The sequence below is a fragment of the Arvicanthis niloticus genome, chromosome 6 (assembly GCF_011762505.2).
Source record: "Arvicanthis niloticus isolate mArvNil1 chromosome 6, mArvNil1.pat.X, whole genome shotgun sequence".
In the NCBI taxonomy this organism is placed as follows: Eukaryota; Metazoa; Chordata; class Mammalia; order Rodentia; family Muridae; genus Arvicanthis; species Arvicanthis niloticus.
The window spans coordinates 19171534-19187194 of NC_047663.1; positions in this window are offsets into that span (position 1 = coordinate 19171534).

Sequence of the window (15661 nt, forward strand, 5' to 3'; positions counted from 1 at the left end):
CCACTTATAAGAGGATTCAAGTTAGACAAGTTGGGGACATGGAAGGCTCTGTCCACCATAACGACCTCAATGGCCACCTGTGAGTAGGGCCTGTGACAAGGAGCTGTGATAGTTACAACAGCACTTGCTGACTGCATCTGGGCGGGCCCTGTGCAGGGCCTTCTGTGCTATTTCATCTTCACAGCGGCCTCTGAAACCTCCCTTGAATCCCCCCCACCCCACCCCCACCTCGCAGACTTATAAGAACTTTAGCAGTCTGGTTTTGCAAAGGGGAAAGTGAAGCTGTGTCCAAAGCTGTCAGAGATGAGCAAATTCGAGGCCTGTGCTCACAGCCCAGCCATTTTCTCACTCCACTAGTGTGGGCTATGCCTCCTGGGAAATCCAGGAGTCCTTCCGTCGGTGAACCGTGGGGCCTGGACGGAAGTAGCTGAGGACTCACTGTGTGAGACCTATGAGTCTCTTTGCTAGCTGGTGCCAGCAACTAAAGAGTTGAGAAAAGGGTGGACAGCTTATTAATGGCTGCATTTGACAGTCATTGATCCGCTCTCGTGAGCTTTGTGGTCCGGGTGGAGAATAGCATTTCATTGTTTAGCCTCTGAACTTAGTATGAACCATGGGTGTTGGGTTGTAGTGTGTGTGGGACCTGTTGTTGGGTTGATGTGTGGGTTCTGTGTCTGTCTTGCCACGTGGCTAGGGCCTCTCATGGGGACAGAGGTGCCGGAATTTGATTGTGCTCACTCCATGCTGTTGCCAGGCAGATATGTGAAGCCAAGGGACTTTGCTCCAGAGGTGAGGAAGCATAGTCTGAGGTCCTTCAGTGAGTCGGGGCTCTTGGCTTGGGGGTCCGCAAACCAAAAGGCATTCGGGAAACGGCTGGTTCTCAGGCTCTTGGGCCCCAGGCCAGACACTGCTGGGGGACTGCGGAAGGGCTGAGAATGAAGTGGGGGGCATACGGGCTGATGGCCCGCAGCTGAAGAGGAGGGGGGAGAGATGAGCTCTGGCTATGTCCTACAAGGATGAGAGTTCTTGGCTTGGTGGCTGTGGCTCACTTGGCGTGGGTGGCTGGGTTGGTAGGCCCCATGGCTGGGAATGCAGAGAGGGCATCTGCAGGAGATTAGGTGGTGGCTCTGTGGATTGAGGCCTGCTCCATTGTTCCCCACAGTGGACCCCAAAGAAGAAAAATAGTCCATGGTCTTAAGATGTTTACTGTCATGGTGGAAAATAGATAAAAACTATACCCCGGTATTTTCAGGACAGGCCTGAAGTTAAATACCATTTGCAAGGAGAAGGGTCTGGGAAGGAATGTTTAATTGGCTACACCCCTCTAGCCTTTAGGTATCTCACTAATGTGGAGATCTGTCTTGAGGCTCTGTGGCCTGTAGTCATGCCCTCTACCTGTGGAGGGGCTAGTGGGCATTGTCCTACATGACTGAAGGACCCCACTCTATGGAGGTCTTCAGCCTCATGTCAGGAGCCTGTAGTCTGGGAGCACAGCGAATCCATGCTGTTCCTTCAGATCCTACACATGGGTTTATACTAAGAGCCATTCCATGACCTTCAGGCCATACCCCAGTACCACTATCCATTCAATCCACTGGGTGCCTGCTATGTGCGAGGTACGTGCCTTCTCAGGATGCCCTTCCTCTTCCAGGGCGCAGAGCCAGACTCTCCATGTTCAAAACCCAGCTCTGCCAGTTCAAAATGTAAGACTTTGGGCAAGTTCCAGAACTCACCTTGTCTCTGCCACCTTTGAAGGATGGACACAATAAAGGAAGATGGGGTGGCATACATTCCTAATCCTAACACTCAGAAAGCTGAGCTAGGAGGATCATAAATGTTATCTAGGCCAGAGGCTATACAATGAAATATTCTCCACCCCAGCCCCAAACACTAATAGTGCTGGTCTCATGTGTGGGTTATGAGTTACTCTGTCAAATACAGCATCAGCATCTCCTCTCCCTTACCATCTCATCCCTCTGTCCCCCGCTCCTTCACTCCTTCTTGCCACCTGCTCTGTCCCAGGCCTCTCATCTTCTCTCTCATCTCTTCTTCCCCAGTCTTTCCTGACATGCACAGCTGGCTTCCAGGAGGAGTAGCCACAAGCTGTGAGTACAATCTCACAGCCATGTCAGCATCTATGTGGTGAATGGCCTGTGTGAGAAAACAGGCTTCCGTTCTTCAGAGAGCCCAAGGAAACTCTTGCCTGCCTTTCTTGATGAGCCTTCTCCATCTGAGACATCATAACATTACTCCTAGTCAAGGATTCGAACCCAAAGACAGGGGGGAGCCAGACACTCTATAAGCCCAGAACTTATGAGTTCAATGACAGCCTGGATTACATAAGGGAGCCTCTGTCTCAAACAAACAAACAAACAAACAAGGCAAGAAATGACAGTAAGGAAGGACCCTTCCACATCCAACAAAAGCTCTGAATCAACAGGCCTGTGAGATGGGGAGACAAGGACATTGAATTGTAGACCAAACCAGGCCCAGATTCACACAAGTGCAGACCGTCTAGCCTTAACAGCCATGTGCAAGAAAGCCCTGCCTCCCCATTTTTATTTATTTATGATTTTGGTTTTGAGAGATAGGTATTTGCTATATAGCTCAGGCTGCCCTCAAATTCACTGCCTCAGTATCCTGAGTACTAAGATTTTACCTGTGTGCACTTCATGCCCTGCTCAGTTTTGTTTTCTTCTTCTTCTTCTTCTTCTTCTTCTTCTTCTTCTTCTTCTTCTTCTTCTTCTTCTTCTTCTTCTTCTTCTTCTTCTTCTTCTTCTTCTCCTTCTCCTCCTCTTCCTCCTCCACCTCTTCCTCCTCCACCTCTTCCTCCTCCTCTTCTTCTTCCTCCTCCTTCTCTTCCTCCTCCCCTTCTCCTCCTCCTCTTCCTCCTCTTCCTTCTCCTCTTTTTCCTTCTCTTCCTCCTCCTTTTCCTCCTCCTCTTCTTCTTCCTCTTCCTCCTCCTCCTTCTCCTCCTCTTTTTCCTTCTCTTCCTCCTCTTCCCTCTCTTCCTCCTCTTCTTCCTCCTCTTCCTCCTCCTTCTAATTCTAATTCCTCTTCTAATTCTCCTTTCAATTCTTGTAATTCTTCCTCCTCCTCTTCTTCCTCTTCTCCTCCTCCTCCTCCTCCTCCTCCTTCTTTCTTGCTTTGAGACAATGTCTCACTAAGAAGCCATGGATGGCTTAGAACTTGTATAGAACAGACTGGCTTTGAACACACGGAGATCCACTTGCCTCTGCCTTTCAAATGCCAGCATTAAAGGCGTATGCCACCACACTAGGCTTCAGCGGTTTGATTGTTTTGTTTTTCTTAACCTTCCAAATCATTTTTCTCATCCAAACATTTTGTTTTGGGCTGTCTCTGAAATGTCTCCAGTGGTTCTTCTCTCTGCAGGTCTCCTTCCATGCTCCCGTTTCTTTCCGTTGCCACTGGTCTTCTTCCCAGCTCCATGTCATCAGCCATGGTGATGAGATGGCATGATATGGTATGGGGGGGATAGAGGAAGCAAGCGGGTTGGCAACAACAAAAAGGACCTCCTGATAGTTTGGATGGGTGGGTGACAGTGATGATCACATGTACCTAATCCCAATTGTTGTGCTAGGATGCAGGGCAAGTGGATGGCGTAATGCAGGCAGTGCAGATGCTGAACCTGAGACATGAAATGGAGCATGGACAGCCACGGGAAAGCCACCTGGCTTTCAAAGGAAACAATGAAGAAAAACAGTAGCTTGTCCCAATATCTCAGACCTTTATGCCACCCCACAGGACACCCAGTTAGGTGTCCCAGCTGAAGCATCTGCTCAGGCACACACCTAATGCCTACCATGTAGGCTGGGCTTGATAATTCACAGCTCCCTTGCAGCTGGTCCTAGGAGACACACCCCAAGTCCTGGGCTCCAGAAAACGTCATGGAGACTCCTCAGCTCTCAGCTTTCTTTGGAGGTTTTTCTCAGCTAAAGAGAACAGCGTCACCCGAGGCTCAACCAGCAGCCGGGAACTGATGTAACTGAGATGGTACCAAAAAGCCACGTTAACCCTGAGCTCTCTGTGGGGTTAGCTGAGGCTTTCATTGAAACCACATTCTGTCTAACTTCTCCTCTGCCCAGCCTTGCTTCTGCCCTTTCCTTGGGAATGACGCCAGTCCCCAGCGCCTCCTAACCGGCTTCCTACACGCTTGTCTGTGCTCAGGCGCTGTTGGCTTGGGGAGCTCAACCTCAGCCATCACCTGTCTTCTCCTAAGAAGCATCCAAGGTAGGATGAGCTCTCAGAGACCTTCCTGGCTTACAGCACTGCCCACTGTGATTACCTGTCTAATAACACTAGATCAAAAGCATTGTGAGGCTGAGAAGTAGCAGTCTCATCACTGATTCTTCAGAACCCAGGCCTGTCACGGCAGGTAGTCAATAAATATTTTTGAGTAAATGAATAAACTACCATACCTGAGGATTTGGAGATCGGGATACCTCCAGGAGGAGGGTGACAGGAAACCACTCTAAGCAGCTAAAACTACAAAGGAGAAGCACAGAATGTGTGCACCTATACATCCATAGTCACCTGCCTTTGCTTTATGTCCCACAAATATCTCTTCCCAGTGCCATTCCAGCCCTACCTGTAGTTCTTCACACTCTAGTGGGTCCAGCCTAGGCTACTGTCCTACAGGAGGTCATGGTTTAGAGCTGGACCAAGCACTGGGATGTAACATGAGACAGCAGCAGGACCCTCTGACAACCATTGCTTCTTACTTGCGCAAGATTTTACCTGTAGTAATGTTTGGGTGGTTTGTCTACAGTCCCAGGAACATCTCAGATTCTCATTACACCTGTGTCTTAAAATCCCTGGTTCCTGCCTGGGGAGCCTTGAACCAACCTGCTTCTCCTTACCCTTTCTTCTCACTCTCCACTGAAAGCCATAATCCTGTGACCCCAGGCTGTAGAACTGTCTGAGCACATCAGTTACTATGCTGTTGCATGGTCCTTCCACAGTAAAGAGCATTCTTTGTTTTGTTCTGTTTTGTTTTGTAAAGCTGGAGATGGAACCTGGGGCCTTAGGCAGGCCTCAAATGCATGCACACTAGCACTAAGTTCTAATACATCTCTGGTCATGACCTTTGAGAGGCACCAGTCTTGGTTTGCTTGTCTACTCCAGACTAGTTAAGAGAATGCTGGGCACAGATGGAAAAACTCCTGCCTCGTAGACGTGTAGCTAGACAAAGCAGGTTAGCAGTCACCTACCCAAGCCAGGGTGGCTCCCAAGAGTTCTAACTCAGCTCCTGAATCCTGGAGCCAACCTGGAGAGCTGGCGGGCCAAATCTCCTCTCTGTCTACCCTCCCTGCTTCCTATACCCATCTCCTCTTAGTCAGACACAGCTCTGACCTCAGGAAGGCTCCATGTTCGCTGTGGAGCCGGGGTTCCAGGAAGTGCAGACTGAGCAGATCACTAATGGTATTCTCAATTCCCTTTTTGCTTCTTAAAGGTCCCTGAGCTCCAGCTCAGCCCCGTGACCTTCCAGGCAGGATCCTAGCCACATTTTCTGCGTGGCTCCCCCTTCCCCTATAAGTATACTTCTCCCTTCTTGGACCTTCTGAGAACCCTAAAAGGTCACTGGTCTAAAGGAATGTGTTGATAGCAAAAGAGGAAACTGAGATACTGAGGTCCACTAACTGCTCCCACCTTCCGGGATCCGGCTTCCAGAAGGGTCTGCATTATCTAGATGTCACTGCTGGAGGGCACTCTTCTCTTCCCTGACCTAACACCATGATGAAATAAAAAGGGTTTGCTGTGGAAAGCAGAGTGTTTCCCATCCACCTCCATCAGTCTAGGGGCTGCAGAATTCTCTAGAAAGATGAAGGATTATCTGGAAAGACTGCCAAACTGAGTGTCTGAGTGCAAAGCGATCGGGAGTGAGCAGAAGGAACCTCATGAAGGGATTCAGGAGGATTTTCTTAGCCTGTGATTTGTCCTGTATGCATAATGATGCAAACATACATGTGAGTGCAGCTAAGGGGTGGGGTCGCTTTAACCATCCTCCCCGATCCTCATTCTGCTCTCCCTCCCTGGCCCAATAACAAAAAACCCTACATGGACAAACGGACTGTCTACCATCTTATAGAACATTTATCTATTATTTTGTTTCTTCCTGTAGCAAAGATTCTGGAGCACCTGTCAGCCCACAGTGGTGCACCGGTCCTCAAGGGAAACATGGCATCTGTCCCCACAAAGTGTGTGATCCAATGGGTACAGTTAAAGAATGTCACAGTGGAGAGGGAATAAAGGGCCACTCGAGCAGGCAACAAGACAAACTCGGGGGAGCAGATTCGAGACTTCAGCTCAGGAAGGAGGTCAGAGCCAGCCCAAGCTGGGCCAGCAGTGTGTAAGTCGAAGGACAGCCTCAGAGGGATGGCCTGTGGTAACTGCCCACTGGATTCCCCATCAGTGTAAACAAAGTGAACTGGGTTTGAATCCTGACTTTGCCCCTTTTGGTTAAATGCTCCTGGGTATGTTGTTGAGCTGTGCTTTGTTCTTGTTCTCTCATCTGTAAAATGGAATATAAGAAACCTGCCTAGGTTCTAGGGAAAACAAAATTATCAGCATAACTGTTCTTGCCATGTGGCCTTGGGACCCTCTGGGAGTCTCAGAACTCTTTCAAGGGCTCCATGAAGTCAAAACTGTTTATGCAAGATTCTGAGACAGCTCTGGGTTGCTCCCTAATGGAGTTTTCCAGAGACCACGTAGGTATGACATCTTACAAATCAAATTTAAGTACCAATCTGACTCCCTTGGAGAATGTTCTTGGAAGGGATTTAGGAAAATGTAAAATGTGTCATTCTTTCACGATTTTTTTTATATAAAATAAAATTAAATGAGCTGGAGAAATGGCTCAGTAGTTAAGAGCACTGGCTGGTCTTCCAGAGGGCCCAGGGTTCAGTACCCACATGGCAGCTCACAACTGTCTGCAACTCCAGTTCCAGGTTCTTCAATGTCCTTTTCTGGCCTCCTTGGGCACTGCAGACACTTGGTGCACAGACATCCATGGAGACAAAACTCATTCACAAAAACTGAAAATAAATAAACCTTAAAAAAAAAAAAAAAACAAACAACCCAGACTGTTATTATAAAGGACGTAAGGTGGTTCACACCTGTAATCCTAGCACTAGACAAATAGAAGTCAGAAGGTCTAGACAGACTTGGCCACACAGCAAATTCAAGGCCAGCCAGACTATGTGAGACTCCGTCACAAAACAAAGACTTTCCTTGGAGAACCAATTTACTAAATATTTACTTCCCTAACACCAGGTAAAATCTACAAAAACACAAGCTCCCCGGGGTCTTCAGCCAATTTTGTTAGCAAACCAGCAAGTAAGAGAGCCACTAAACCAGCCTTTATAAAATGTTCACACCAGTGCCAGATTCCCCTGGTAGAGCCTTGGTCGATGTGGGCTGTCAGTCGCCAGATTTGTAAGCTCTGAGATTTAACTTTGCTGGGCATGGCAATGCATTGCCAACAATCCTTGCCCCTTGGAAGATCAGGGTAGGAGGATCAGGAGTTTAAGGCTAACTTTGGCAACATAGGAAGTTCCAGGGCAGCCTAAGGCTACCTAAGACCTTGTCTCAAAATAGTTAAAAATAAAAATAAATGAATGAATTAAAGCTCAAACCTCCCAACACTTACCTTGTGTTGCTTCCTATTTTCTACACACCTGACACTTCTTTCATTGCCTGGATTCTTGTCTGTTCCCCACCGTTTCACTCAACCCCCACCTCGTACCCTCCACAGCCTCTCCGCCTTGGCATCTGTAGGTATTGTTTACCTTGTGCCCCAGAGAAAGCTAGTAGCCACTGCCAGGACCCAGCCACCACCTACCTGCTCAAGCCTATATTTACATTTCCATCCATCAAGCTAATTGTTTGTGTCTTTAGCTAACAAGCTGTGGTGATTACAGGCACTTGGGTGGCTATGGGCATTGTTCCGAAGATTCTGCCACGGTGATCTCCTTGAAGGCTTATTTGGGTTCAGTCATTTCATCATGTTATATTTTAAGAGAATTACTGGGCAAGCCTGAGCGGGATGGTATTCATCTGACTAAGGATGCTGCATAAAGGCCCTGGGCGAAAACACCTCCAAATGTCTCCAGAGCCAGAAACGACAGCCATAGGACACCTGTAGGACTGAGGTAAAGAGATACTCAGAAAGAATGCCCATTTGTGACAGTTTATTAAATCAAACATCTTCCAATCTTCCATGTCCATTTATGACAAGTTTATTAAGTAAAAAAAAAAAAAAAAAAACAAAACTCCCATGACCAGAAACTCTTATGAACTAGCATTCAGCTGAAGGTGTAGCTAAGCAGTTAAGATCTAGCCTAGAATATACAAGGTCCTGGGATCGACCTCTGGCACCAGCAAAGCAAAAACTAGTACAGGATAGTCTAATCTTTTTCTTGCTTTTTAATTTAATTTTATTTTTTTTTTAGTTTAATGTCTGTATGTATGTCTGTGTGCCATGTGTGTGCCTGGGGCCCAGAGAGGCCAGCAAATGCATTAGATGCCCTAAAACTGGAGTTACAGAAGGCTTTAAGCTGCCGTGTGGGTGCTGGGACTCAAACCCATGTCTTCTGGAAGATCAGGCAGTGTTCTTTACCACTGCGCCATCGCTCCAGCCTCTTCTATTTTGTTTAACTCAACCTCGGTTGTGTGAAATCACATCTGATTTCCACTTGTGCCATTTCTTTGTCATTTTCTCTAAACTGACTCACCTTTTAAAATGTTTAGATTGTTTTGGTAGGAATATTTGAGTTTTGGAGGTAGAAATTCAGTACTCTTTGCTAATCAATAATTAATTCCAATAACACCCAAGTGTTGCTACTAAAAGCTAGCCAGGTTCTGGGGCCCAGACACTGTAACTCTGACACTAAGACTGTGTTAAAGAGGTTTGCTAGCTGGATGCAGGCCTGTCATTCCAGCTCCACAGGAGGCTGAGACAGAAAGATTACAGGCTCAAGGGCAGCCAGGCCAAGTTAGACTCAAAAGAAAACAAGCAAAAGGAAACTCAGAGAGATGGCTCAGCAGCTAAGAGCACTGGCCATTCTCAGAGAAGACTTGGGTTCAGTTCCCATCACCCAGATGGAGGCTCACAACTGCCTGTGACTCTTGTTCTAGGGCATCCCATTCTTTCTTCTGGCCTCCATAGGCATCAGGTGTGCACATATGTACAGCCAAACACTTATATACATACAATAATAAAATAAAAATAAATCTTTAAAAAGTAAGGCAGAGAGGCACAGGTCTATAATCCTAACACCCGGGAGTGGAGGTGTAGGATCAGAAGTTCAAAGCCAGCCTGGGCTACAAGAGGCTTTATCCCAAATACCAAACACAATTACAAAGGCTGGGGTGTGACACAGTGGGAGAGTACTTGCCTAGCATGTGCAAAGGCCTAGGTTCAAACTGAGTACAACCACTAAAAGAAAAAGGCTAGCCCGCCTCAGAGAGAGGTGTGAAAGACGGAGTATCAACAGAGCCTATCTTCTTGACTTAGGGATTGAAAGTGTGGACCCACTGCGAGGAACTTATCAAGACTCTTCTCCTCTGTGAGCATAGCTCCATGACAGAGTAAATATTTCCTGACTGCGTGGATTAATTAATATGCAAAATGAAAGAGGTACATGTTCACTGGACAGTTCTTACACTAGGAAATGCTTGGACACAGGTTCACCTATTAAGAGGGAGCCAAATAAATCCTATTTCAGTCATGCAATGGGAAAGTATGTGGAATGAGACAGCTCTGTGTGTGTGAGGAACTCACTGATACTTCAGTGAAGACAGCAAGGTGTAGAGCAGCTACGCACAGCAACTTACATTCACTTCCATTCAGTGCTACACTTTGTTTTGCGTTTCTGTATTGCTTGGGCCTGGGCGTGACGCTCAGAGGACACCTTTTGGAAGTCAGCTCTCTTCTTACACCGTGTGAGTCCCAAGGACTGAACTCCGTGTATAAGGCTTGGTGGCAGGTGCTTTTAGCCACCGATCCATCTTGCCAGCCCCACTTCCTTTTTTTGTTTTGTTTTTTGCGAGACAGGGTTTCTCTGTGTAGCCCTGGCTGTCCTGGAACTCACTCTGTAGACCAGGCTGGCCTTGAACTCAGAAATCTGCCTGCCTTTGCCTCCCAAGTGCTGGGATTAAAAGCATGTGCCACCACTGCCAGGCACCAGCCCCACTTCCATTAACTAGTTAGTTAATTAATTTGTGTGTTTATTTTGAGACAGGATTTCTCTGTGTAGCCCAGGCAGGCCTGGAACTCACAGAGATCTGCCTGCCTCTGCCTCCTGAGTGCTGGGATTTGAGGTGTGCACTATCACTGCCTGGTCTGTTAAATTAAAAAAATAAAAAATAAAATAAAAAGCTATACAAAGGTTCAAGATGGCTGAGAGGCTAATTGCACTTGCCTACAAGCCTGAAGCCTCAAGCTTGATCCCCCAGGGGAGAACAAACTCTCAAAAGTTGTCTCCTGACCTTCATACATATGCTGTGGTGTGTTACACACACAATAAAGATAAGGGGGCCTTATGAATGCATGCTGTATATTTGTAGATGCATAAGATATATTGGAAAAATGCAAAGCAGGTAGAAATGGTTTATTCAACAGAGGACACCACGGGCCGAGTATAGGAGAAACAAGTTTGATCTTCTGTAGTGTGCACAGCTGCATCCACAGACTGTTCGATAGACAAGAGAAAACAGGAATTGGAAAGGGAATTAGCTTTGTATGTACCCAGTGTGACTTAGATCTGTGGCCTGTCACAGGCCACCCAGTGAATCACGGGGGTGGGGGGTGGGGGGGAACGACATGACACTGTACCCCTATGGAAAAGTCCTGTCGGCATGTTGCTGACTATTGGACACACCCTTGTCCCCACAGACTAGAGTCTGCACTAATCTCTGGATCTCCACACCTGGATTTTCCCTCAGTCTAATTTGAGCACCCTTTATCTGAGTAAAACATATCTTGGTCCTAATCCGCCCTTAGCATAGTCACGCAATCTTTGACTGACATCCCCGATATGTGCTTAGGCCCAGTGTAAGTCATCCATCTCTTTCCACTGCTTTCCCAAGGCAGTTTCCTCTCTCAGAGAACAGGAGTGGCAACGTGAGGGCACCAGGGTGGAAGACCTGGCTGGCTTTTGTCTCCGTATGTTACTTAATCCTAAGAAGCACGTACTTAAGGATATTTTAAGATTTTTTTGCCCCTATGTCATTTCATCCCAGGACTACTGAGTTGGGGATTCTCAAGTTGGCTAAATCTCACAAATCTCACTGTGTGGGTGAGGAAAGAACATCACAGAATCTCAGCTCCAGGGGATTCATCATACTGTCCAAAGCTGAAGACCAGAAATCCCTAGGAGGTGGGCATCGATGGTTGTGTAATAATTCTCTGAGGTTCCTGGAGACTTGGGGCTTTCTGCCCTGCCACCACAGGCAGAGAGTTTTGTTGTTGTGTGCATGTGTGTTCATGTGTGTTTATATATTTCTCTGCCCCCCCCGTGTGTGTGTGTGTGTGTGTGTGTGAGACAGACAGATGAGAGAGAGAGAGAGAGAGAGAGAGAGAGAGAGAGAGAGAGAGAGAGCACCAGAGTAAAGTGGCAGGTGTCTTTTTCGATTGCTCTCCACCTCACTTTTTGAGATTTTAAAAACAACAACAACCTAAACCATTGACCCTGGAGCTCACTGATCTAGCTAGACCGTCTGGTTAGCAAGCCCCTGGGATCCACCAGCAAGCCCTCTGCTTCTCCAACATGAGGATGACAGACATGTCCCACCATGCCCAGCTTCTTTATGTGGATGCTGGAACCCTGAACTCAGATTTTCGTGTTTGTGTGGCAAGCACTTTACCGACTGAGTCAGCAGCCCAGTCCATTGTTTTGCTTTACACTAATTTTGAATTATCTATATGTGAGCGCATGCCTGTAGGTACCCATGAAAGCCAGAAGAGTGCGTTTGATCCCCTGGATCTGGAGTTGCAGGTGGTTGTGAGCCACCTGACATGGGTGCTAGGAACTGAATCCTTCAGAAGAGCAGGAGATGGTCTTAACCACACTATTTCTTTAGCCCCTGTGTTATCATAGGGTCTTATATAGATGATGCTGTCCTTGAACTTGCTATGTAACCAAGGATGACCTTAAACTTCTAATCATCCTGCCTTTTCCTTCTGAGTTCCAAGATGACGGCCATATAATGGGTATCTAACCCACACTGCGCTGGGGATTGAATCCAGGCCTCCTCCAACCCTCAAATGAAGAATTTTATCCTTAGGCTGACTTCTATCTCTATGGCCCCATGCCACCAGACTCTGAGTCTATACTCTAGAAAGAAAACAAGGGCAAAGGAATAGCTAGGTCCACCTATCTCCCTGGATAGGACTGGGTAACACAATCATCCCGACTGCAAGGGAGCCAAGGGAGCATTCAAACTGAATAGGTCAGCACTATAATTAAATAAGAGTTCTGATCATACATGAAGGGAGAAAGAGAATCCCACAAGTGAATCATTTTGTCAGCTAACACTCCATTAAGCTGGGACTTAATCAGCAGGATGCAATTGTTTGTATATGCTCGGCCCAGGGAGCAGCACTATTAGATGGTGTGGCCCTGTTGGAGCAGGTGTGTCACTGTGGGTGTGGGCTTTAAAACCCTCATCCTAGCTGGCTCTACCTGGAAGCCAGTATTCTGCTAGCAGCCTCCAAATGAAGATGTAGAACTCTCAGCTCCTCCTGTACCATGTCTGCCTGGATGCTGCCATGCTCCCGCCTTGACAATACTGGACTGAACCTCTGAACCTGAAAGACAGCCCCAATTAAATGTTGTTCTTTATAAGACTTGCCTTGATCATGGTGTCTGTTCACAGCAGTAAAACCCTAACTAGGATATAGGCAGTGGAAAGCCATTAACATTTTTGAGTGAGAGAGTAACCATGTAAAAGGGGTCAGCAGAGATGGATGGGCATAGCAGCAGGGGTCCTTTAATCCCAGCACTCAGGAGGCAGATATCTGTGAGTTTGAGGCCAGCCTGGTTCTACATTAGTGAGTTCCAGAACAGCCAAAGCTACATGGTGAGACCCTGTCTCAAAGACAGAGGAAGGGAGGGAAGGTGGGAGATAGATAGATGATAGATAGATAGATAGATAGATAGATAGATAGATAGATAGATAGATAGATGATAGAGATAGATAGATAGATAGATAGATAGATAGATAGATAGATAGATAGATAGATAGATGATAGAGATAGATAGATAGATAGATAGATAGATAGATAGATAGATAGATGGATGGATGATAGGCAGATGATAGACAGATGATAGATAGATGATAGGTAGATAGATGATAGATAGATAGATGATAGATTGATAGATGATAGATAGATAATAGGTAGATAATGATAGATGATAGATAATAGATGACAGGTAGATGATAGATGATAGATCAATAGATAGATAGATAGATAGATAGATGATAGATAGATAGATAGATAGATAGATGATAGATAGAAGATAGATAGATAGATAGATGATAGATAGGTAGATGATAGATAGATGATAGATAGATAGATAGATAGATAGATAGATGATAGATAGGTAGATGATAGATAGAAGATAGATAGATAGATAGATAGATAGATAGATAGATAGATAGATGATAGATAGGTAGATGATAGATAGAAGATAGATAGATAGATAGATAGATAGATAGATAGATATAGATAGATAGATAGATACATAGAGATAGATAGATAGAGGAAAGGATTGACACTGAAAAGGATGCAGGAGAAAGGGATAGGAGGACAAAGGGAGGTCCCAAACACAATGGGAACTGCTTGAAGAACAAGACAGTGTGACTTGGCACAACAGAGGTGATGGAGATTCCGGGGGTGGGGCAGGGGAAGGCTGGCAGTGACATTATTGACACAGACAGAGAAGTGTAGAGATGGTGATGCCAGGTGACTAGAGGGTATACACGTTCTCTGGACTGGTGGCAATTCTAGTTTGGAGCTCAGGCTGAAGGTCACAACTGAAGGTATTAGTTTAGAAGTCCACAGCTCCGAGAAGACAGAGGAAGGGACTGAGCCAACAGAACCCTCTCTCCTTAGCTCATGGCCCCAGCATCCTAGATGAGCTCTCCGTCCCTGGCCACACTTCACCCTCCATGGCTTCTTGCTACTGCATCTCTCGGTGTGGCTAATCTGTCCCAGATCGCCACTTTCTGCACTGCCCTGGTCCAGCCCCATCACATCTAACCTGATTTCTGCTCTGCAACTGCCACTCTGCTACACATTTCAGAAAGTGACACTGAACTAAGATTCCATTCTAATATTTTAATCTATCTTTTCCCTGGTCCTATCTGCTACTGATGGTCTCCATCGCCTTCCACAGCCCAGGTCACAGACTTTGGTGTCAGCTACATTTCTCTCCCTGTCCCTTACATCTGACATCCAGTTCCCCAAATGGCTGACTGTTCGTCATCTCCATCACCATACCTTTGCATGTCACGTCTGTTCCATGTTACTTATTTACCTGGCCTCCTGATGCACCTGGCCTGGCAGGAGTCAGTCTGAGAGGTACCCCTTCCAGGAAGCCTTCTTTGATCTTTCCTCTGTGACCTTCCTTCAGGAGCTCTTCTGGCTTTTACACTGTACTGCTGATCCCCCGCAACCCCATGAATGACAGGCCCCCTGTCTCATTCATCACTGTCGCCAAAGACTAGGTTAAGAGCCAGCTGCATGCTATGCACTCAGATTGATGTTTGCTGCATGGTTCAGCGAAGCTAGGAATTGGTGAGAACTCCAAGGGAAAGAATGTAGGAAAGCAAGGGGCTCAGAACTAAAACTCGGGCTATAGCTCCGTTGGTAGGATGCTTGCCCAGTGGGTATGAAGCCAGGAGCCCAGTCCCCGGCAGAGAGTCAGAAGTTCAAGAGCGTCTTCAACCTTAGTTACAGTGGCCCTGTATTAATAAAAGAATAGAAATGAGCTGATCATGGTGGGACATATCTTAAATCCTGGTACCCAAGAGGTAGAGATGGGTAGATCTCTATGAGTTCGAGGCCAGCCTCGTCTACATAGTGGAATACTGTCTCAGAAGGGGGAGACAGACAGAAAACACAAAAGGACTGGCCCCAAATGTTGCTGGTTGTCAGGAGTATGTCCCCTTTAGCCCCCTCTTTCAAGTCCCTTGGTCTTCTAGAACAGTCTACCTGAGCTCCCTCAGAGAAGTTAGTCCCTATTCTCCCCTACACCTAGGCTCTGTGCCCTGCTGTCTGGCCCTCACTTCCTCTGCAGCTAACTGAGCCCTCCAGGCTCACAGGCCAAACAGAGGCTCTGCCAGGCAACTAGAAGACAGAAGACCAGGAGAATCCATGTTTTCTCTCAATCCCTCTTCATCTGGGGTGGAGGCTGTGGAAATGGGTGAGTCTGCTTTGTGGTTCCCCAGTGACCCTGGCTCCCAGCCTCTGACTGCCCCTGCCCTGTCTGGCCTTCCCACCAGGGGGCAGGAGTGGATTCCCGGTCATAATTGCCATCTGTTGGCCTTTGCCATCCTTCCATCTCAGATGTAACTTATTCCTCCATGAAATACTGTTCCAACTTAGACTGGGTCTGCTTGCATGGCTGCATCCTGT